Source organism: Microcaecilia unicolor, chromosome 2 (assembly GCF_901765095.1).
Source record: "Microcaecilia unicolor chromosome 2, aMicUni1.1, whole genome shotgun sequence".
Taxonomy (NCBI): domain Eukaryota; kingdom Metazoa; phylum Chordata; class Amphibia; order Gymnophiona; family Siphonopidae; genus Microcaecilia; species Microcaecilia unicolor.
Genome location: NC_044032.1, coordinates 475,002,268 through 475,024,943, shown reverse-complemented (window position 1 = coordinate 475,024,943; position 22,676 = coordinate 475,002,268). Strand labels below are relative to the sequence as shown.

The window sequence follows — 22,676 nt, the reverse complement described above, 5'->3', positions numbered from 1 at the left end:
CCACTCTGGGAACAACAGGATCCTCTCCTCTCTGACCTTGGAGAATTCCTGCGTCGGTTCCGCATGGTATTTGATGTTCCGGGACGCCCCTCCTCTGCTGCAGGGGAGCTACTACGGATTCAGCAAGGTAACAGCTCGGTAGGAGCCTATGCTATTCGATTCCGCACCTTGGCTGCAGAACTTAAATGGAATCAAGAGGCTCTTACGGCCATTTTCTGGCAAGGCTTGAGTGGGCGTATTAAGGACGAGTTAGCCGGCCGTGAAATTCCTAGTACTCTGGACGCTCTAATCTCTCTATGTATCCGGATTGATGTCCGCTTCCAGGAACGGGCACGAGAACTGGGTGCCTCTCGTCCGTCTCGAAGGATCTCCCCTCAGAGACAACGTACTGTCTCTCCTCAGGGAGCTGCGGGTCCGGCTGCGGAGGGATCTGAGGAACCTATGGTGATTGGCAGGCACCGACTATCAGCCGTTGAGCGGGCCCACCGGAGGGACAATAAATTATGCATGTATTGTGGCAAACCTGGTCATTTTGTGAAGGGGTGTCCCAACAAGCCGGGAAATGCTTAGACCCTAGCCTTGTGGAGGGGGTGGTTTTGGGTCAGTCAGGAGCCCTTCCGGATAATTTAATGACAGTACCGATTATCTTACTTTGGCGAGAATTCAGAATAAATACCCTAGCCTTGCTGGATTCAGGAGCGGGGGGCAACTTTATTGATGCTAGCCTACTTCAGGGACTAGGAAGGCCGGTTATTCCCTGTAGACTAGCTCTGCAGGTGACTTCCATTCATGGTTCTACTCTTCCCCAGCCGATTACTCATCTCACCCTTCCGCTTCAAATGCAGGTGGGCCTTCTTCATCATGAGGAGATACAGTTTCTTATATTACCTCAAGCCATTCATCCTGTAATTTTAGGTATACCCTGGTTGCGGCTGCATGCTCCCTGCATAGACTGGCCTTTGGGTGAGATCAGTCAATGGAGTACGCGTTGTTTTGAGACCTGTCTGACACCAGTGCACCCTCCTCCTACTAAAGTGCCAGCACTACCTGGAGTCCTTCATCCCTGTGAGGCCTGTCTTCCGAAGGAGTATGAGGATTTTTCTGATGTCTTTGATGCCCGGGAGGCGGATTCCCTCCCACCCCATCGCCCTTTTGATTGTCCCATTGATTTGTTGCCAGACACGATGCCTCCTAGAGGAAGATTATATGCCCTGTCCCGGGACGAATCGGCAGCCATGCGGGATTACATTCGGGAGAACCTTCGTAAAGGGTTCATTCGACCTTCTTCTTCTCCTGCCGGAGCAGGTTTTTTTTTTGTCTCCAAGAAGGATGGGTCCTTGCGACCCTGCATTGACTATCGAGGGCTTAACAACATCACAGTCAAGAACCGTTACCCTCTTCCGCTTATCCCGGAGCTTTTTGATCGGCTCCAGGGAGCCGTGATTTTTACTAAACTGGATCTCCGAGGGGCCTACAACTTGATTCGTATCCGCCAGGGGGACGAATGGAAGACTGCGTTTAATACTCATGAAGGCCATTTTGAGTATCGTGTCATGCCTTTTGGTCTGTGTAACGCCCCTGCGGTGTTTCAAGATTTTATCAACTTCATTTTTTGAGATCTCCTTTATGCTTCAGTCATTGTTTACTTGGACGATATTCTGATCTTCTCTGCTTCTCCTCAGGATCATCCCAGACATGTGCGCACAGTACTTCAATGACTCCGGGATCACCGACTGTTTGCCAAATTGGAAAAATGTGCTTTTCATCAATCCACTATTCCTTTTTTGGGACATATTATCTCTGCTGTTGGATTACAAATGGATCCTGCTAAACTACAGGCTATCCGTGACTGGCCTCGTCCTCAAGGTCTCCGGGCTCTGCAGCATTTCCTTGGATTTGCTAATTACTACAGACAATTCATTCCCCATTATTCTCTCATCACGGCTCCTTTGACAGCCCTTACTCGGAAGGGTGCGGATGTTCGGCACTGGTCTCCAGCTGCTCTGGAGGCTTTTTCTACCTTGAAGGCGGCTTTCCTGTCTGCTTCTGTACTCCGTAGTCCTGATGTCACGAAGCCTTTCATTGTGGAAGTGGATGCCTCTGCTTTGGGGGTTGGAGCTGTGCTGTCTCAGACGACTCCTTCTGGTAAGAGACATCCTTGTTTTTTTTTTTCTAAGAAGTTTTCTCCGGCAGAGCGTAATTATACCATCGGTGACAGAGAGCTGCTGGCTCTGAAGCTCGCCTTTCAGGAGTGGCGATACCTGCTGGAGGGGGCTGCTCATCCTATTACTGTCATTACTGATCACAAGAACCTGCTTTATTTGCAAGATGCCAAACGCCTGAATCCCCGGCAGGCCCGATGGTCACTGTTTTTTGCTCGTTTTACCTTTCACTTGGTGTTCCGTCCCGCGGAGAAGAATGTACAGGCGGATGCTCTCTCCCGAGCCTTTGATGTACCAGAGGAGCCTGAGGAGCTCTATCCTATGCTCAATCCTGCTTGCCTTTCCCCTACTGTGGGGGCGTCCGCCTGCCTTAAGACTCCTGTTCCTGCCCGGTCTCGTCGCAAGGTTCTTCAGTGGGGTCATTCTGCTGCTTTTTCGGGACATTTTGGGTTTCGTAAGACTTATCATCTGATTTCCCGCTATTTTTGGTGGCCGCACACGGCTCAGGAGATTCGGCAGTTTGTCTCTACATGTCCTACTTGTGCCCGCACCAAGTCTTTGCCAGGCAAGCCGTGGGGTCTTCTTCAACCATTGCCAGTACCCCAGCTACCTTGGCAGGAGGTCTCCATGGACTTTATAACTGATCTTCCTTGCTCCAGGGGCAACACGATCATCTGGGTGGTGGTGGATCGTTTTTCCCGCATTGCGCACTTCGTCCCCATGCGGTCTCTGCCATCTGCGGCGGCTCTTGCCTCCCAGTTTATCCAGCACATTTTTCGGTTACATGGACTACCGCAACACATCATCAGTGATAGAGGTTCTCAATTCACCTCTAGATTTTGGAGATCTTTATGCTCAGCCTTTGGGGTTGCCACACATTTTTCTTCAGCTTATCATCCACAGACCAACGGCATGGCAGAACGTACGAACCAGACCCTTAAAGCCTTTCTCAGGGCCTTCACTAATGCTCGTCAAGATAATTGGACTGATCTTCTGCCCTGGGCTGAGTTTGCCTACAACAATAGCTTTCATTCTGCTTCTCGGACATCACCCTTCTTTACTGTTTTTGGACGTCATCCTCGTCTTCCGCCTCCGATTCCTGTGACTGAGGTCTCTCCACTGATCCGGTCTACCCTCACCACCATTCATGCCACTTGGAGAACGGTTCGTCAGCAGTTGGGTAGGGCTGCCGCACGGTATAAACAGTTTGCTGACCGGCTTCGATGTGCCGCTCCCGTATTCCAGCCGGGACAGAGAGTATGGCTCAGCACCAAGTATCTCAAACTTCGTCTTCCCTCTCTTAAGTTTGCTCCTCGCTTCATTGGTCCATTTTCGGTGCAATCTAGAGTGGGGACGGTGGTCTATCGTCTTCACTTACCTGGTAATCTTCGCATTCACAATGCTTTCCATGTATCTCTGCTTAAGCCTTTTCGGACTTCCCGCTGGCATCCTGCATCAAAGAAGATTCTGGTTCCAGACTCTGACCCGGACCCTGAGTTTGAGGTAAAGGAGATTCTTGATTCTAGACTCCAGAGAGGACGATTGTTTTACTTGATCTCATGGAAGAACTTTGGTCCTGAGGATAACTCCTGGGAGCCAGTTGGTAATATCCATGCCCCTGAGTTATTGCACGAGTTCCACTCTCGTTACCCTAAAAAACCAGGGCCGAGACAGAGGAGGGGGGCTTACGGGGGGGGGGGGTATTGTCACGTCCCTTACCTGTGCCGCTCTGCCTGCAGGGATGCCTCGCTCCACGAGCAGGAGAGAGTGGGGTATCGCTGGCTACGGGCGGCATGGTAGGGGGGTCTTGTCTGCCTCCTGGACGGCTCCGGTCCGCCGCTATGGAGCTGTAGCGGCTGGAGAGCGCCGGCGCTGCCAAAATGGCCGGCGCTCACTAGCTGGAGAGTCTCTTCCGGGTGCGGGACCCAGGAGCATGGGGAATGCCTCTTCTGGGCTCGGATTGGCTGGTCGCGGCTAGACTCCGCCCGCTCTTTGTGACCAGCCTATCCAGAGCTCTTGGGCTGGTTGTTGGCCACGCCTTCCAGACAGCTGGTAGTTGTTTCCCTGATGGAGGGGGCTACTTAAGTCAGACACTGGCAGAACTCTTTGCTTCGGCTTCTGCTAGTGTGGATTCCTGAGTTCTGTGTTTTTAGATTGTGTACCTGCCTTGAACCCTGACTGGACCTGGACTTTGCTTTTGCCTGCCGCCTGCCTTGAACCTCTGTTTGGACCTGGACTTTGCTTTTGCCTGCCGCCTGCCTTGAACCTCTGTTTGGACCTGGACTTTGCTTTTGCCTGCCGCCTGCCTTGAACCTCTGTTTGGACCTGGACTTTGCTTTTGCCTGCCGCCTGCCTTGAACCTCTGTTTGGACCTGGACTTTGCTACCTGCCACGAGCCTTTGGTTGGGCCTGGGATTTGCCTGTTGTCATCTGCCTGCTGCACGTCCTGCGTCCAGCCCTGTCCTCCTTGGAGGTTCCAGTCCTGATTCTTCAGGTAAGATCAGAACTGTCTGGCTGCCAGACGTTGATTGGCACAGGGGCTCACAGATCGTGGTATAAGCCGGACAGTACCCCGGTATGACAGTGTCCCACTGGTTATCCTCCTTTCACCAGGTCTCAGAGATGCCTATTAGTGCAATATATTCTAACTCTCCCATTATATTTCTTAGGCTTCTGGCATTCACATATACACATTTCAAACTATGTTCTTCCTGTTTACACCTTGCTCAGTAGTTGACAGTGTTAATTTGCAATCTTTTGTCTGATTTTTATTTAAGGACACCTGACCGCTTATTTTCAAAAGAGAAGGGCACCCATCTTCTGACACAAATCGGAAGATGGGCGCCCTTCTCTCAGGTTTGCCCAAATCGGCATAATCGAAAGCCGATTTTGGGCGCCCTCAACTGCTTTGCGTCACGGGGACGACCAAAGTTCCCAGGGGCGTGTCGACACCGTAGTGAAGGAGGGACAGGGCGTGCCGGAGCGTGCTTAGGAGAATGGGCGGCCTCGGCCGATAATGGGAAAAAATGGGCGACCCTGACAAGCATTTGGTCCACTTTATTTGGTCCACTTTTTTTCACGACCAAGCCCCAAAAAGGTTCCCCAACTGACCAGATGACCACCAGAGGGAATCGGGGATGACCTCCCCTGACTCACCCAGTGGTCACCAACCCCCTCCCACCCAAAATATATCTTTAAAAATATTGATTGCCAGCCTCTATGCCAGCCTCAAATGTCATACCCAGCTCCATCACAGCAGTTTGCAGGTCCCTGGACCAGTTTTAGTGGGTGCAGTGGACTTCAGCCAAGCGGACCCAGGCCCATCCCCCCCATCTGTTACACTTGTGGTGCTAAATGGGAGCCCTTCAAAACCCACCTGAACCGTGGCTTAGCGGGGGGGGGGGGGGGGGGGGGCTGCCACCCAGGGCGGGGCGGTTCGCTGTTGCACCCCCCCCGGGTGCAGCACAATGACATCCCCCCCCTCGGCGCATCAACACCCTTCCCCCCGACCAGCTCCCGCACCCTACCTTTAAAAAGAATGTCGGAATCCGAGGCGAGGCGCAGCCCCTCGCGCCTGCCCTGCACGTAAAAGTAATGTGGACCGTCGGGCCTTCTCTCGCTCTGTCTGTCCCGCCCTTGCGGAAATAGGAAGTTGCGTCAGCGGAGGGCGGGACAGATAGAGCGAGGGAAGGCCCGACGGTCCACATTTCTTTTACGTGCAGGGCAGGCGCGAGGGGCTGCGCCTTGCCTTGGATTCCGATATTCCGATATACATGAGCGTGCTGTTCACCACCGCTGCCTTGATTTTCTCTCCTCACATGCTATTCTTGACCCACTACAATCTGGTTTTCGCCCTCTCCACTCAACCGAAACTGCGCTTACTAAAGTCTCCAATGACCTATTACTGGCTAAATCCAGAGGTCAATATTCCATCCTCATTCTTCTTGATCTTTCCGCTGCTTTTGACACTGTCGATCACAGCATACTTCTCGATACCTTGTCCTCACTTGGATTCCTGGGCTCTGTCCTTTCATGGTTCTCTTCCTACCTCTCCCTCCGCACCTTTAGTGTTCACTCTGGTGGATCCTCTTCTACTTCTATCCCTCTGCCTGTCGGCGTACCTCAGGGTTCTGTTCTTGGTCCCCTCCTCTTTTCTATCTACACTTCTTCCCTTGGTTCATTAATCTCATCCCAAAGCTTTTCCTACCATCTCTGTGCTGATGACTCCCAAATCTACCTTTCTACTCCTGATATCTCACCTTGCATCCAAACCAAAGTTTCAGCGTGCTTGTCTGACATTGCTGTCTGGATGTCTCAACGCCACCTGAAATTAAACATGACCAAAGCCGAGCTTCGCATTTTCCCCCCCAAACCCACCTCCCCGCTCCCCCCGTTTTCTAATTCTGTTGATGGCTCTCTCATTCTCCCTGTCTCCTCAGCTCGAAACCTTGGGGTCATCTTTGACTCTTCTCTCTCCTTCTCTGCTCATATCCAGCAGATCGCCAAGACCTGTCGTTTCTTTCTTTACAACATCCGTGAAATCCGCCCCTTTCTTTCCGAGCACCTACCAAAACCCTCATCCACACCCTTGTCACCTCTCGTTTAGACTACTGCAATCTGCTTCTTGCTGGCCTCCCACTTAGTCACCTCTCCCCTCTCCAATCGGTTCAAAACTCTGCTGCCCGTCTCATCTTTCGCCAGGGTCGCTTTACTCATACTACCCCTCTCCTCAAGTCGCTTCACTGGCTCCCTATCCATTTTCGCATCCTGTTCAAACTTCTTCTACTAACCTATAAATGTACTCACTCTGCTGCTCCCCAGTATCTCTCCACACTCGTCCTTCCCTACACCCCTTCCCGTGCACTCCGCTCCATGGATAAATCCTTCTTATCTATTCCCTTCTCCACTACTGCCAACTCCAGACTTTGTGCCTTCTGTCTTGCTTCACCCTACGCCTGAAATAAACTTCCTAAGCCCCTACGTCTTGCCCCATCCTTGGCCACCTTTAAATCTAGACTGAAAGCCCACCTCTTTAACATTGCTTTTGACTCGTAACCACTTGTAACCAATCGCCTCCACCTACCCTCCTCTCCTCCTTCCAGTACACATTAATTGATTTGATTTGCTTACTTTATTTTTTGTCTATTAGATTGTAAGCTCTTTGAGCAGGGACTGTCTTTCTTCTATGTTTGTGCAGCGCTGCGTACGCCTTGTAGCGCTATAGAAATGCTAAATAGTAGTAGTAGTAGTAGTACTTTTTAAAGGTAGGGTGCGGGAGCTGGTCGGGGGGGGGGGGTGTCGATGCGCCGAGGGGGGGGGGAGCTGGCAGGGAGCACCCCCCCCCCCCGAGCTCACACCGGGGGGAGGACCGCCCCTCCCGCCCCCCTTGCTATGCCACTGCACCAGAAACCCATTTTATCCACATGTAGGTGCCCCCCTTCACCCCTTAGAACTATGGTAGTGGTGTACATTTGTGGGGAGTGGGTTTTGGGGGCTCAGCACCCAAAGCTATGCACTTGGGAGCTTTTTCTGAAGTCCACCGCAGTGCCCCCTAGGGTGCCCGGTTGGTGTCCTGGCATGTCAGGGGGACCAGTGCACTACAAATGTTGGCCCCTCCCACTACCAAATGCCTTGGATTTGGTCGTTTTTGAGATGGGCGCCCACGGTTTCCATTATCGGCAAAAACCAAGTTCGCCAATTTCTACAGTCGGCGCCCTTAACACTTAGGTCAGCCCAAATGTTGGGATTTGGGCATCCCGGACCGTATTATCGAACCGAAAGATGGGCGCCCATCTCGTTCGATAATATGATCCGGTACGCCCCTTCCTTGGGACGTCCCCGGAGATGGGCGCCCCCATTCGATTATGCCCCTCCTGGTCTACTATGGTGTCTTTTGCAACCAAGCTATCGAGATAGTCTATCTTCCCTGTTTTTGGTGATATCTTTGAAAGATACCTTGTTCCTAATCATGTGTTTTTGAATGACTCTCAGCCTTCCCCCATGTTCATCTCCTTTTTAAATGCCAATGCCAGCAGCCTGGACCCACCCTTAGTTAAGGTGGAGCCAGGGCCGCCGAGAGACTGGGCCGGGCCCGGGACAAGGCCGCCCCTGGGCCCACCCCCCCCCCCCCCCCCCCCCACTGCCGGGCCCTTGCACTATATGTAGATCCTTCAAGAGGTAGTGTGTCATGATTTAGGCTCTACATCTTTTCTGATGTTTTGGTGCCACCTCAGTAAAGCCAAAACACAATCTCTCCACTGCAAAACACTATACACAAACTTGTGCAAAAACCCACTCATAACCTTACCAAACCATAACAGCATAACAGCACTAATTCCAAGGACAGGACGAACTACAACCTTATACGTAGAAAGGCAGCACTATAATTACACCGGGCTCTAAAACACCAGTACACAACCTAATGAAAAACAAAACAAAAAGGGCTGGAAATACTACACACTAGCAGAATACTGTACCTTGATCACACATGAAAAACACATGGCAACAGATATGACACAAGGAACTAGAAATAAAAAAATATGAAGGCAAAATACTGAACTAGAAAGTTATCTCAAGAAGTCAGACTCAGCATGCAGCAATACTAGAAAAATTGAAACTTGCATGAAAAATATCACAGATACACATTTCCAAAAGCTGACATATTCCAATTAATAAATTCTGAATAAAATACTTTTTTCTACCTTTGTTGTCTGATCATAGTTTTTCTATTCGCTTTGGTCCCATCTTCTGTTTTATGCAGTGTCTTCTTTCCATTTGATATTTTTTCTCTCACCATCCTCCTGTGTCCTTATGCGTCCTGTCTACCATCTGTAGCCCCATCCCTATCCTTCCTCAAGTTTCGGCATCTGTCCTGAAAGTGTTCCGATCCAGCCCTTAAATTGAGCATTTCTCCTCACTCTCCTCCCCTCCATCCATGTACATGTATTTCCTGTCTTCCCTCCCCTCCATCCATATCCAGCATTTCTCCTCTCTTCCTTTTCCCTCCATCCATGTGCATCTCCTTCCTTTGTCTTTCCTTCCCTTCATCCTTGTCCATCATTTCTTCTCTCTTCCCTGCCCTCCACTCCATCCATCCATGTTCAGCATTTCTCCTCTCTTCCCTTCCCTCCATCCATGTGCATCTCCTTCCTGACTTCCCTCCCCACCATCTATCCATGTCCAGCAACTCCTCATTCTCTCCTGGCCTCTCCTCCATCCAACCATATCCAGTAAATTTCCTCTCTCCCCTGCCCCCTCCAATCATCCATCCATGTTTAGCAGTTCTCCTCTCCCCTCTGCCCTGCCCAGCAATCTCTTCTCTCTCCCCCCCTGCCCTCTTGTCCAGCGATCTCTTCTCTCTCCCCCTGCCCTCTTGTCCAGCGATCTCTTCTCTCTCCCCAATGCCCTCTTGTCCAGCAATCTCTTCTCTCTCCCCCTGCCCTCTTGTCCAGCAATCTCTTCTCTCTCCCCCATGCTCTCTTGTCCAGCAATCTCTTTTCTCTTTTCTCTCCCCCTGCCCTCTTGTCCAGCAATCTCTTCTCTCTCCCCCCTGCCCTGCCCTCTTGTCCAGCAATCTCTTCTCTCTCCCCCCTGTCCTGCCCTCTTGTCCAGCAATCTCTTCTTTCTCCCCCCCTCTGAGATCCAAGGCCTGCCCCCCTCCGGGATCCAAGGCCTCCCCCCTCCCTCCAAGATCCAAGGCCCTTCTACTACTGCTTATCATTTCTATAGCGCTACTAAACTCCCTCCCTCCCTCCCAGATCCAAGGCCCCCCTCTCCTTCCGTCCATCCGACTGAATTCCAAGGCCCCCCTCCGTCCCTCCCTCCGAATTGCAAAAGCGATCTTGTTCTTACTTCGTTGGGGGTTGGCGAGAGCAGCATGCAGAAGAGAACGCAGTAAAAAGCGTGCAGGCTCCCGCTTCAGCCTTCCCTCGTTGTCTGTGGTCCCGCCCTCAAAGGCGGGACCAGAGCTAAGAGACAGACAACGAGGGAAGGCTGAAGCGGGAGCCTGCATGCTTTTCACTGCGTCTGCGTGCTGCTCTCGCCGTAACCCCCGCCGAAGAAGTAAGAAGAAGATCGCTTTTGCAATTCGGAGGGAGGGACGGAGGCGGGCCCTGGGAGTCGGATGGAGGGAGGGAGGGACCTAGGAGTCGCACGGAGGGGCGAGCACCCACGGACTCGGCGCCGGGCCCCCCTGGAGGCCCGGGCCCGGGGACTTTTGTCCCCCCTGTCCCCCCCTCTCGGCGGCCCTGGGTGGAGCCCATCATTCTGGAATAGGCTCCCCCTTCCCCAGAATTTTGCTCAAATCCTTACAAATCTGAACCCCTCCTCCCTGCACCATCGCCTCATCCATGCATTGAGACTCGAGCTCTGTCTGTCTCTTGGGCCCTGTGTGTGGAACGGGTAGCACTTTGCAAAATGCTACCCTAGAGGTTCTAGATTTGAGCTTTCTACCTAAGAGCCTAAAATTTGGCTTCCAGAACCCATCTCCCACATTATCCAATGTCATTAGTACCCACATGTACCAAGACAGCCAGCTCCTTCCCAGCATTATCTGAAATCCTATCTAGGTGATGTATGAAGTCTGCCACCTTCGCACCAGGCAGGCAAATGCCCAGGTGATCCTCACATCCACCAGCCAAGCAGCTATCTACATACCTGATAATCGAATCACCAACTGCAACAGCAGTCCTAACCCTTCCGTTCTGGGCAGTAGCTCCTAGAGACACTTCCTCGGTGCAAGAGGATACTGCATCCCCTGGTGTGCTGGTCCTGTCTACAGGATTACTTCCAGCTGCAACAGGGTGATGCTCTTTCAGAAGACCTTCCTCATCCAAGGCAACACAGGGGCTCACAGATTGGAGGTGGAGCTTCTCTACAACGTTCCTTTAGGCCTCCTCTATGTATCTCTGTCTCCCTCAGCTCCTCCAAGTCTGCTACTCTAGCCTCAAGAGAACAGACTGGTTCTGAGAGCTAGAAGCTCTTTGCATCAAGCATACATATGACCTCTCACCAACTGGGAAATAGTCATACATGTGACTCAGTGCAAAAGACTTGATAGCACCCCTCTTGCTGCTGGGCTACTATCTGCATCTTAGTATCCTTTTTCCAACAGTGGCCAATCCAGTCACAAGTACTGGCACGATCCCAAAACAGTAAAACAGATTTTATACTGCTTATCCTAGAAATTAGTGGATTTTCTCAAGTCCATCTTAATAATGGCTTATGGATTTTTCATTTAGGAAATTATCCAAACCTTTTTTAAACCCTGCTAAGCTAACTGCTTTTACTACATTCTCTTGCAGTGAATTTCAGAGTTTAAATTACATGTTGAGTGAATAAATATTTTCTGTGGTTGGTTTTAAATTTACTGCTTAGTAGCTTCAGTGCATACCTCCTACTCCTAGTATTTTTGGAAAGATTCACGCCTACCCATTCCACTCCACATTTTATAGATCTCTATAATACCTCCCCTCAGCCTTCTGTTCTCCAGCTGAAGAGTACTAGCAGCTTTAACCTTTCTTCAAAGGGAAGTCGTTCCATCCTTTATATCATTTTTGTTGCCCTTCTCTATACCTTTTCTAGTTCTGCTATATCGTTTTTGAGATATGGTGACCAAAACTGCTCAGAGTATTCAAGGCCAGGTTGCACCATGGAGCGGTACAAAGGTATTATAACATTCTCATTTTTGTTTGCCATTCCTTTCCTAATGATTCCTAACATTCTATTTGCTTTCTTAGCCACCTCTACACACTGAGCAGAGGGTTTCAATGTATCAATGATGATACATAGATCCTTTTTATGGGTGGTGACTCCTAATTTGGAACCTTGCATCGCGGATCTATAGTCGTGGTCACTTTGCACTTGCTCACATTAAATGTCATTTGCCATTTGGATGCCCAGTCTTAGTCTCACAAGGCCTTCTTGCAATTTTTCACAATTCTCTTTCCGTCGCAGGGATGGCCAAAGTTCACAGGGGCATATCGGAGGCATAGCGAAGGTGGTACTTGGGCATGCCTAACACTTGGACGTCCTTCACCCATAATCGAAAAAAAAGATGGCGTTCGGGAAGGACGTGTGAGCAGCAGCTCCTGACCCACTATAGAACTCAATCGAGTGAGAACTTTCTCTAACCCGTTATTGGGAAGAGAAAAGGGAAACCCAGTATGCCTACCTCCACAGGCTGGGTAAATCCCTCTTCCACCCGACAGATGACTTCCACCCTGCCACCGGGGATTCGAGTTGACGCTTTGAGGGGTCCAGCGGAAACATTGGACCTTAGCATTGAGGGTGTGACGCTGAGTCCCCCTCCGATGACAACACCTTCAAGACCCGGAGGAGATACGATGGCTAGGGTGATACAGCCAGCTATGAATCCCGGAAGTGGAACCCCAGCGGCTGTGAGTGGAGACCCCGTAGCTACCTCATCGCCAGTGGAAACAACACACCTGCCTTTAGGAAGTCGGGGCAAACCCTCCGTGAGCCTTGGAGAGATTGTGAAACCTTCTGTTGTCACAATGGATTCAATTTGGGAAGTGATCCAGGGCTTAAATGCCACGCTACAAGTTGCAGGTTCCCTACGAGGAGAGGTGGTGGAACTATCTCAAGCTCAAAACGTTTTGTCTGGTAAGGTGACAGAGCAGACTACCAAGATGGATTCCTTAGAAAATGAGGTAATATCTGCTAAAACTTCTTTACTAGCTGTTATTAAAGACAATAACTTCCAAAAGCGAAAAATTGATTATATGGAGAATCAATTGAGGAGGAATAACTTATGCTTTTTGAATTTTCCTAAGTCCCCACTTGTTCCCGCTAAAGAAATGCTAAAAAAAATACTTTGTTGAAGTGCTGGGTCTCCCCCCAGAAAGTTTTCCTCCATTAACAAAAGTGCAATACATTTCTGGTGCTGGAATAAGAAGAGTGTCTCAAACCCCTCAATTTGATTTAAACTTAACACAATTCCTTGAGAGTTCATTGGAAGTTATTATTGAAAGGACAACATTGCTGATGTCATTTGCTCTAGAACTGGACCGAAATAATATATTTAGACTTTTTTTCTGTCATATCAACACTTCTTTCCTTGGATCAAAAATTCAAGTTTTTCCTGATCTCTCTAGAGATACTCAAAAAAGAAGAAAATACTTTTTCTTGATGAAAGCAAGAGTCCTTCACTTGGGAGGGACCTTTATACTTAAATTTCCTTGTAAATGTTATATTTCTTTGGAATCCACTAATTATATTTTTTTGATCCAGGAAAGCTGTTAGAATTTATTGCTAGTAAAGAGTAATGTGGTATTAGCCCTGGCTCCTAATGCTATATCAGCTGCATCAACTTAAATTCCTTCCATCCCTTAGAAAATGTTTTCTTTCTCAACTTAATTGTGTTATATGTATGATAATTTCCTAGTTCTTAGATCACTTAATGTGGACTAACCTATAATTTATATATTGCCTCAGTTGATCTATTTTCATTATTTTTTAATTTTTCTGTAAATTCAAGATTTATGTAATTTGCATAAATAAATAAATTAAAAAAAAAAAAGAAGGACGTCCCTGACGAACACTTGGACGTTTTCACCTGGTTGTGTTTTTCTTATGACCAAGGCACAAAAAGGTGCCTGAAATGACCAGATGACCACCGGAGGGAATCAGGGATGACCTCCCCTTACTCCCCCAGCAGTGGTCACTAACCCCCTGCCACCCTCAAAAAATATCTTTAAAAATATTGATTGCCAGCCTCTATGCCAGCCTCTATGCCAGCCTCAAAGGTCATACTCAGGTCCATCACAGCAGTATGCAGGTACCTGGAACAGTTTTAGTGGGTGCAGTGCACTTCAGGCAAGCGGAACCAGGCCCATCTCCCCTACCTGTTACGTTTGTGGAGGAAACAGAGAGCCCTCCAAAACCCACCAGAAACCCACTGTACCCACATCTAGGTGCCCCCCTTCACCCATAAGGGCTATTGTAGTGGTGTACAGTTGGGGGTAGTGGGTTTTGGAGGGGTTTGGGGGGCTCAGCACACAAGGTAAGGGAGCTATGTACCTGGGAGCAATTTATGAAGTCTAGTGCATTGCCCCCTAGGTTGGTGTCCTGGCATGTCAGGAGAACCAGTGCAATAGAAATGCTGGTTCCTCCCATGACCAAATGGCTTCCATTTTGTCTTTTCTGAGATGGACGTCCTTGGTTTCGAAAAATCACCGAAAATCAGAACATCCATGTCTAGGGACGTCCAAATTTCAGGATTTGGACGTCCCTGACCATATTATCAAAACATCATTTTTCGAAAATGCGGGTTTCCCTACCCACGGAATTTGGGATGTTTTGCGAGGACATCCAAATCAAAACTTGGATGTCCCTTTCGAAAATGCCCCTCTTTGTATCATCAGCAAATTTAATTACCCCACTAGTTATTCCCATCTCTAGATAATTTATAAATATATTAAAAAGCATCAGTTCCAGCACAGACCCCTTGAGAACCTCACTGTCTCCACTGAGTATCCTAACCATTTAAACCTACTCTTGTTTTCTATCTTTTAACCAGTTTTTAATTGACAATAGAACATTACCTCCTATCCCATGGCTTTCTAATTTCCTCCAGTCTTTCATGAAATATTTTGTCAAATGCCTTTTGAAAACCCAGATGCACAATATCGACCAGCTCACCTTTATCCACATGCTTATTCACCCCTTCAAAGAAATGTAGTAGATTGGTGAGGCAAGATTTCCCTTGACTAGATCTGTGTTGGCTTTGTCTCATTAGTCTATGCTTATGTATATGCTCTGTAATTTTGTTCAAATAAACAAAACAGTGAAGGTGACAAAAAATAGGTCTCGTATCAAAAGGTGTCAACAAAACATTTTATTGGATCTTTACCAAGTCTTGACACGAATCGTGTTTTGGCCTAAACATCCTGCCTCAGGAGTCTAGAATCCAGCAGGTTTCAGGATCTAAGACAGTGTGATTCAAACAGAGGGAGTTCATGTCAGATGAATCTGGTTGAATTCTTCAAATGGATTACTAGAGGGGATTTTAACAAAAGCTTTCCCCTAAAGCCAAATTCCATCACACAGAGCAACAACATTTTCCATGTTCAGCTGGTCAGCAGAAAGTTCCTTGTGTGTGTGTGTGTCTATAATTTTGTTCTTTATTGTAAACCCCCTGGTGGCAGAGCAAGGTATTAAAATGATGGTACCAAATATGTCACAGTGTTTCCCCAAAATGACTCAACACCAACCAGGGAGTTTAACAATAAAAAGAAAATATTTTTTTTATTAGTTGAATTATATTTAAATGTTAATGAAATTTTACCAACTTGCAAATTTAACATATGTAATTCAATTACAGGTTTGCAACACAAATCAGTTTAGAAACATTGGGAGCATTCTCAGACAAGTATAAATATTAGTTACATAATTCATTTAAGTACATTCAAAGTCTCCCCTCTCCTGTCCCTCAGACCCCCGGAGACCCCCAAGGATCCCAACATGTAAGTTTTCCTCTACTCTTTTTTCCTTCTTTTAGTTATCTCTCACTTATTGTTCAGGTTTCCTTTACTATTTTGTCTTATGTGCACTTTTTAAAATAGTTTCAGTCACTTAGCTGCTCTCTCTGTTTTCTCTCTCTCTCGTGAACGGTAGGCGCCTTTTCTTTCAGGTGATGATATCCAGCATCAACTTTCTTCCAGTCTTTCCCTAGTAACATGTTCTCACCAACAGAGCTCTCTCCCAACTGCCAGCCTGAGCTATTTGTCACTCTCCTGAGAGTTCCATCAGCATGCGGAACACTCAGCGCATGCACACAGACTACTCAGTTTCACTGCACTGCTCACTGTCTCTACACCAGGTCTAGAAGGAGCCAGGTAATCTTTTAAAATTTAACCCATAGGGTTACATTATAGTAATCTTTACCGTTTTGTCCAACACCGACGTCAAGTTTATTGGTCTATAATTTCCTGGATCACCTCTGCAATCCTTTATAAAAAAAATTGGCATTACATTGGCCACCCTCCAATCTTCCAGTACCATGCTTGATTTTACAGATAAATTACGCATAACTAACAATAGCTCCACAAGATTATTTTTCAATTTTATCAGTTTGCTGGGATGAAGACCATCAGGTACAGTCGATTTGCTACTCTTCAATTTATCAAATTGCCCCATTACATCTTCCAGATTTAAAGAGATTTGTTTCAGTTTCTCTGACTCATCAGCACTGAATACCATTTCTGGCACTGATCTCTCCCACACCTTCCTTGGAGAAGACTGAAGCAAAGAATTAATTTAATCTCTATGCTATGGCCTTATCTTCCCTGGTGCCCCTTTTACCCCTTGATCATCTAGCGGTTCAAATGATTCTTTTACTGGGTTCTTGCTTGTAATATATCTAAAAAATATTTTTGTATGTGTTTTTGCCTCCAACACAATCTTCTTTTCAAAGTCTCTCTTTACCTTGCTTATCAGTGCTTTGCATTTGACTTGCCATTCCTTAAGCTGATCCCTATTATGTTCAGTTATATCTTTTCTTCCATTTTCCAGAGGATTTTCTTTTAGCTCTAATAGCTTCTTTCAGCTAATTTTTTAACCATGCCAGCTGTATGGCCTTCTTTTCTCCTTTAATACATGGAATATATCTGGTCTGGGCTTCCAGGATGGTATTTTAGAATAACATCCTCAGCTGAGAATATAAATGAATAACCTTTGCAGCAGTGAAGCGCTATGCAAATGTATTAAATCAAACACGCAATGTGACTACGTTTTGCCTTTAGGCTGTATCAACGGCAGAAACTAATAAACAGAGTACTTCAAATCATCAAATTAATTAAAATAGTTTACAGAAAGTAAGGGCCCCTTTTACCATGCTACGGTAAAAAGGAGCCTGTGCTGGTGTGTGTTGTTGACACGATGAGAGACCCCCTTTTACCGCAGCCGGGTAAAAAGTAGGTGTTTCTTTTCTGCAGGAAATGGACGTGTGGCAAAGGGGGGAGCCCTTATCCATTGAGGTGGTGGTAAGGGCTCCCACTCTAACCCGGTGGTAACTGGGCAGCGTGTGGCACTGCCCGATTAATGCCGTGTACACTCTGGCTCTTCAAAAATAAATATATTTTTGTAGCACCAGATATGATGGTGTGCTGGGGGTGGGAACTACCTCCAGACTCCTACTGTAGCCCAGCAGTAGTTCCTTTTTAGCGAGTGGTAAGCCTGCATCAGGCTTACCTCTGCTTTGTAATAGGGGCCCTAAATAATTTAAAAAAGAGACTAATCACACAACAATATTAAAGCAGGCAAATCTTAAAACATAAATAGTTACACCATGCATAAGAGATCAATAAAAGTGACAGACATCATATTCCTCCCTCAGGGGGAGGAATGCTGACTTCGGCCTAACCCCTGGTAAGCCTTTCCTCAGCTGAGAGGTGCCCAGCTCTACCACCGGCTGCCTTTCAGGTGCTGTGGAGGACTTGCAGCTCATCTGCATATCCTTACAGCCTTCTCCGGGGTGACACCCAGGTCCACTCCGATCCACTCAGGGCCTCCGCTCTAGGTGCCGCGCGCCTAACAGCGCGCAGGGCATTTTTCTCTTTACATCTGATCTTCTTCCCAGTTAGTAAAGTACCTCAGTCATTTATGGCCCCTATTCACGTTCTCTTCCTAGCCCTGTCCCTTCCTAATCTTTTCCCTCACCCCCTACCTCTCTCCGCTACAGGAACTCACTGACTATCCATCGACTTCATCACCTCACCTTCTCTCCTACCCTCTTCCTCCCTCTTGGCTTTTAATCTCCGTCTCTTTCTTCTCTCCATTCTGCCTTCCCCATTCCACCTAAATACCTCTCACCTTCGACGCCTTTGTAGCCACACCTCTTCTACTCTCCTCCGCTCTCTTTTACTCCTTCTCTTACTCTCAGCCGGTGACATCAATCCCAATCCTGGCCCTCCTCACCAACTATTATCTCAACTCTACAGATCTCACCGTGACCTCTCTAACCTCATCTCTATTCCTCTACTCCCCTCCTCTTCTCTGCCCTTCTCTTGCGCCCTATGGAATGCCCGCTCTATCTGTAACAAGCTCCCCTATATCCAGGACCTCTTTATTTCGCGTCACCTCCATCTGCTCGCCATAACAGAAACCTGGCTCTGCCCTGATGACTCTGCTTCAGTCGCAGCCCTCTGCCATTGCGGTTATCTTTTTTCACATACTTCTCACCCTGCTGGTCGCGGGGGCGGTGTTGGACTACTTCCCTCTCCCTCCTCCAGATTTCAACCCCTTCTTCCACCTCAATCTCACTGTTTTTCCTCCTTTGAAGTCCACTCTATCCGCCTTTTCTCTCCTCTTTTCTCTTTTCTCCTTTTCTCATCCCCCTGATAAGTCCCTTTCATCCTTTCTCAGTGACTTTGATGCTTGGCTTGCCTTCTTCCATGATCCTTCCTCCCCCTCTCTCATCCTTGGTGACTTTAATAGTCCTGCTAATGATCCTTCCAACTCTTATATTTCCAAGTTACTCGCTTTAACATCCTCCTTTAATCTCCAACTATGCTCCACCTCCCCCATTCATCAAAATGGTCACTGTCTTGATCTCATCTTCTCCTCCAACTGTTCACCCTCTAGTTTCCTTGCCTCTGATCTTCCCCTCTCTGATCACCATCTTATAACTTTCACACTTAAATCTCCTCCCTCCCAGTCCCGTCCTATCTTATCTAATTTATCTAGGAATCTTCACGATATTGACCCTTCATCTCTATCCTCCCATGTTTCAAACCTCCTCTCTACTGTGGCACCATCCACGTCTGTCAACGAGGCTGTTTCTTCTTACAACAATACTCTATCCTCTGCCTTAGACACACTTGCACCTTTGATGACCCGCCCTATAAGGCGTACAAAACCCCAACCTTGGCTGACTTCTAATATCCGCTACCTACGTTCCTGTACCCGCTCCGCCGAATGCCTATGGTGGAAATCTCGGGCCCTTGCTGATTTCTTACACTTTAAGTTCATACTGACCTCCTTCCAATCTGCTCTTTTACATGCCAAACAGGATTATTATATCCAGCTGACCAACTCTCTTGGCTCTAACCCTCGACTTCTCTTCACCACATTGAACTCTCTCCTCAAGGTGCCCCTCCCCCAACTCCCCCTTCATTATCTCCTCAGACCCTTGCTGAATTCTTTCACGACAAGGTTCAAAAGATAAACCTTGAATTCTCTACCTCGCCACTTCTCCCTCCACTAGTCCGTTCCCCTCTCTCTCCTTCCCCTCATTCCTTTTCCTCCTTTCCTGAAGTTACTATAGAGGAAACTACACTTCTCCTTTCTTCCTCAAAATGTACCACCTGTTCCTCTGATCCCATTCCCACCCACCTTCTTAATGCCATTTCACCTGCTCTTATTCCTTTTATCTGTCACATTCTCAACCTCTCACTTTCCACTGCAACTGTCCCTACTGCCTTTAAACATGCTGTGGTCACACCTCTCCTTAAGAAGACTTCATTCGACCCTACTTGTCCCTCTAATTACCGACCCATCTCCCTCCTCCCTTTTCTCTCCAAATTACTTGAGCGTGCTGTTCACCACCGCTGCCTTGATTTTCTCTCCTCACATGCTATTCTTGACCCACTACAATCTGGTTTTCGCCCTCTCCACTCAACCGAAACTGCGCTTACTAAAGTCTCCAATGACCTATTACTGGCTAAATCCAGAGGTCAATATTCCATCCTCGTTCTTCTTGATCTTTCAGCTGCTTTTGACACTGTCGATCACAGCATAGTTCTCGATACCCTGTCCTCACTTGGATTCCAGGGCTGGTTCCTGGTTCTCTTCCTACCTCTCCCTCGGCACATTTAGAGTGGTGATAGGGAAGAAGCTGGAAACTACAGGCCGGTAAGCCTCACTTCGGTTATTGGAAAAGTAATGGTGCTGAAGGAAAGGATAGTGAATTTCCTGGAAGCCAATAAGTTGCAAGATCCGAGACAACATGGTTTTACCAAAGGAAAATCGTGCCAAATGAATCTCATTGAGTTCTTTGATTGGGTGACAGCAGAATTGAATCAGGGACGAGCTATGGACGTAATCTACTTAGATTTCAGCAAAGCTTTTGACACGGTTCCCCACAGGAGGCTCTTAAATAAACTGGATGGGCTAAAGATAGGACCCGAAGTGGTGAACTGGATTAGGAACTGGTTGACGGACAGAAGCCAGAGGGTGGTGGTGAATGGAATTCGCTCGGAGGAGGGACAGGTGAGTAGTGGTGTGCCTCAGGGATCGGTGCTGGGACCGATTCTGTTCAATATATTTGTGAGTGACATTGCCGAAGGGTTAGAAGGTAAAGTTTGCCTATTTGCGGATGATACTAAGATCTGTAACAGAGTGGACACCCGGGAGGGAGTGGAAAACATGAAAAAGGATCTGAGGAAGCTAGAAGAATGGTCTAAGGTTTGGCAATTAAAATTTAATGCGAAGAAATGCAAAGTGATGCACTTAGGGAATAGAAATCCTCGGGAGATGTATGTGTTAGGTGGGGAGAATCTGATAGGTACGGACGGGGAGAGGGATCTTGGGGTGATAGTATCTGAGGATTTGAAGGCGACAAAACAGTGTGACAAGGCAGTGGCCATAGCTAGAAGGTTGTTAGGCTGTATAGAGAGGTGTGACCAGCAGAAGAAAGGAGGTGTTGATGCCCCTGTATAAGTCGTTGGTGAGGCCCCGCCTAGAGTATTGTGTTCAGTTTTGGAGGCCGTACCTTGCGAAGGATGTAAAAAGAATTGAAGCGGTGCAAAGAAAAGCTACGAGAATGGTAAGGGATTTGCGTTACAAGACGTATGAGGAGAGACTTGATGACCTGAACATGTATACTCTGGAAGAAAGGAGAAACAGGGGTGATATGATACAGACGTTCAAATATATGAAAGGTATTAATCCCCAAATGAACCTTTTCCGGAGGTGCGAAGGCGGTAGAACGAGAGGGCATGAAATGAGATTGAAGGGGGGCAGACTCAAGAAAAATGTCAGGAAGTATTTTTTCACGGAGAGAGTAGTGGATGCTTGGAATGCCGTCCCGTGGGAGGTGGTGGAAATGAAAACGGTAACAGAATTCAAACACGCGTGGGATAAACATAAAGGAATCCTGTTCAGAAGTAATGGATCCTAAGGAGCTTAGCCGAGATTGGGTGGCAGAGCCGGTGGCGGGAGGCGGGGATAGTGCTGGGCAGACTTATACGGTCTGTGCCCTGAAGAGGACAGGTACAAATCAAAGTAGGGTATACACAAAAAGTAGCACATATGAATTTATCTTGTTGGGCAGACTGGATGGACCATGCAGGTCTTTTTCTGCCGTCATTTACTATGTTACTATGTTTAGTGTTCACTCTGGTGGATCCTCTTCTACTTCTATCCCTCTGCCTGTCGGCGTACCTCAGGGTTCTGTTCTTGGTCCCCTCCTCTTTTCTATCTACACTTCTTCCCTTGGTTCATTAATCTCATCCCATGGCTTTTCCTACCATCTCTATGCTGATGACTCCCAAATCTACCTTTCTACTCCTGATATCTCACCTTGCATCCAAACCAAAGTTTCAGCGTGCTTGTCTGACATTGCTGTCTGGATGTCTCAACGCCACCTGAAATTAAACATGACCAAAGCCGAGCTTCTCATTTCCCCCCCCAAACCCACCTCCCCGCTCCCCCTGTTTTCTATTTCTGTTGATGGCTCTCTCATTCTCCCTGTCTCCTCAGCTCAAAACCTTGGGGTTATCTTTGACTCTTCTCTCTCCTTCTCTGCTCATATCCAGCAGATCGCCAAGACCTGTTGTTTCTTTCTTTACATCATCCGTGAAATCCGCCCCTTTCTTTCCGAGCACTCTACCAAAACCCTCATCCACACCCTTGTCACCTCTCGTTTAGACTACTGCAATCTGCTTCTTGCTGGCCTCCCACTTAGTCACCTCTCCCCTCTCCAATCGGTTCAAAACTCTGCTGCCCGTCTCATCTTCCGCCAGGGTCGCTTTACTCATACTACCCCTCTCCTCAAGTCGCTTCACTGGCTCCCTATCCGTTTTCGCATCCTGTTCAAACTTCTTCTACTAACCTATAAATGTACTCACTCTGCTGCTCCCCAGTATCTCTCCACACTCGTCCTTCCCGTGCACTCTGCTCCATGGATAAATCCTTCTTATCTGTTCCCTTATCCACTACTGCCAACTCCAGACTTCGTGCCTTCTGTCTTGCTGCACCCTACGCCTGGAATAAACTTCCTGAGCCCCTACATCTTGCCCCATCCTTGGCCACCTTTAAATCTAGACTGAAAGCCCACCTCTTTAACATTGCATTTTGACTCGTAACCACTCGTCTCCACCTACCCTCCTCTCCTCCTTCCTGTACACATTAATTGATTTGATTTGCTTACTTTATTTTTTGTCTATTAGATTGTAAGCTCTTTGAGCAGGGACTGTCTTTCTTCTATGTTTGTGCAGCGCTGCGTATGCCTTGTAGCGCTATAGAAATGCTAAATAGTAGTAGTAGTAGTAGTAA

At 47.7% G+C, this 22,676-nt stretch overlaps 1 long non-coding RNA gene and 1 gene segment (V, D, J or C); one reads left to right on the top strand and one right to left on the bottom strand.

Moving 5' to 3' along the window:
- The window catches only part of LOC115461302, a 1,201,995-nt gene that overhangs the window by 260,495 nt on the left and 918,824 nt on the right, over window positions 1–22,676 (bottom strand).
- LOC115461316 overlaps window positions 1–22,676 on the top strand; it is a 444,252-nt gene that overhangs the window by 19,014 nt on the left and 402,562 nt on the right. The window lies entirely within an intron of this gene.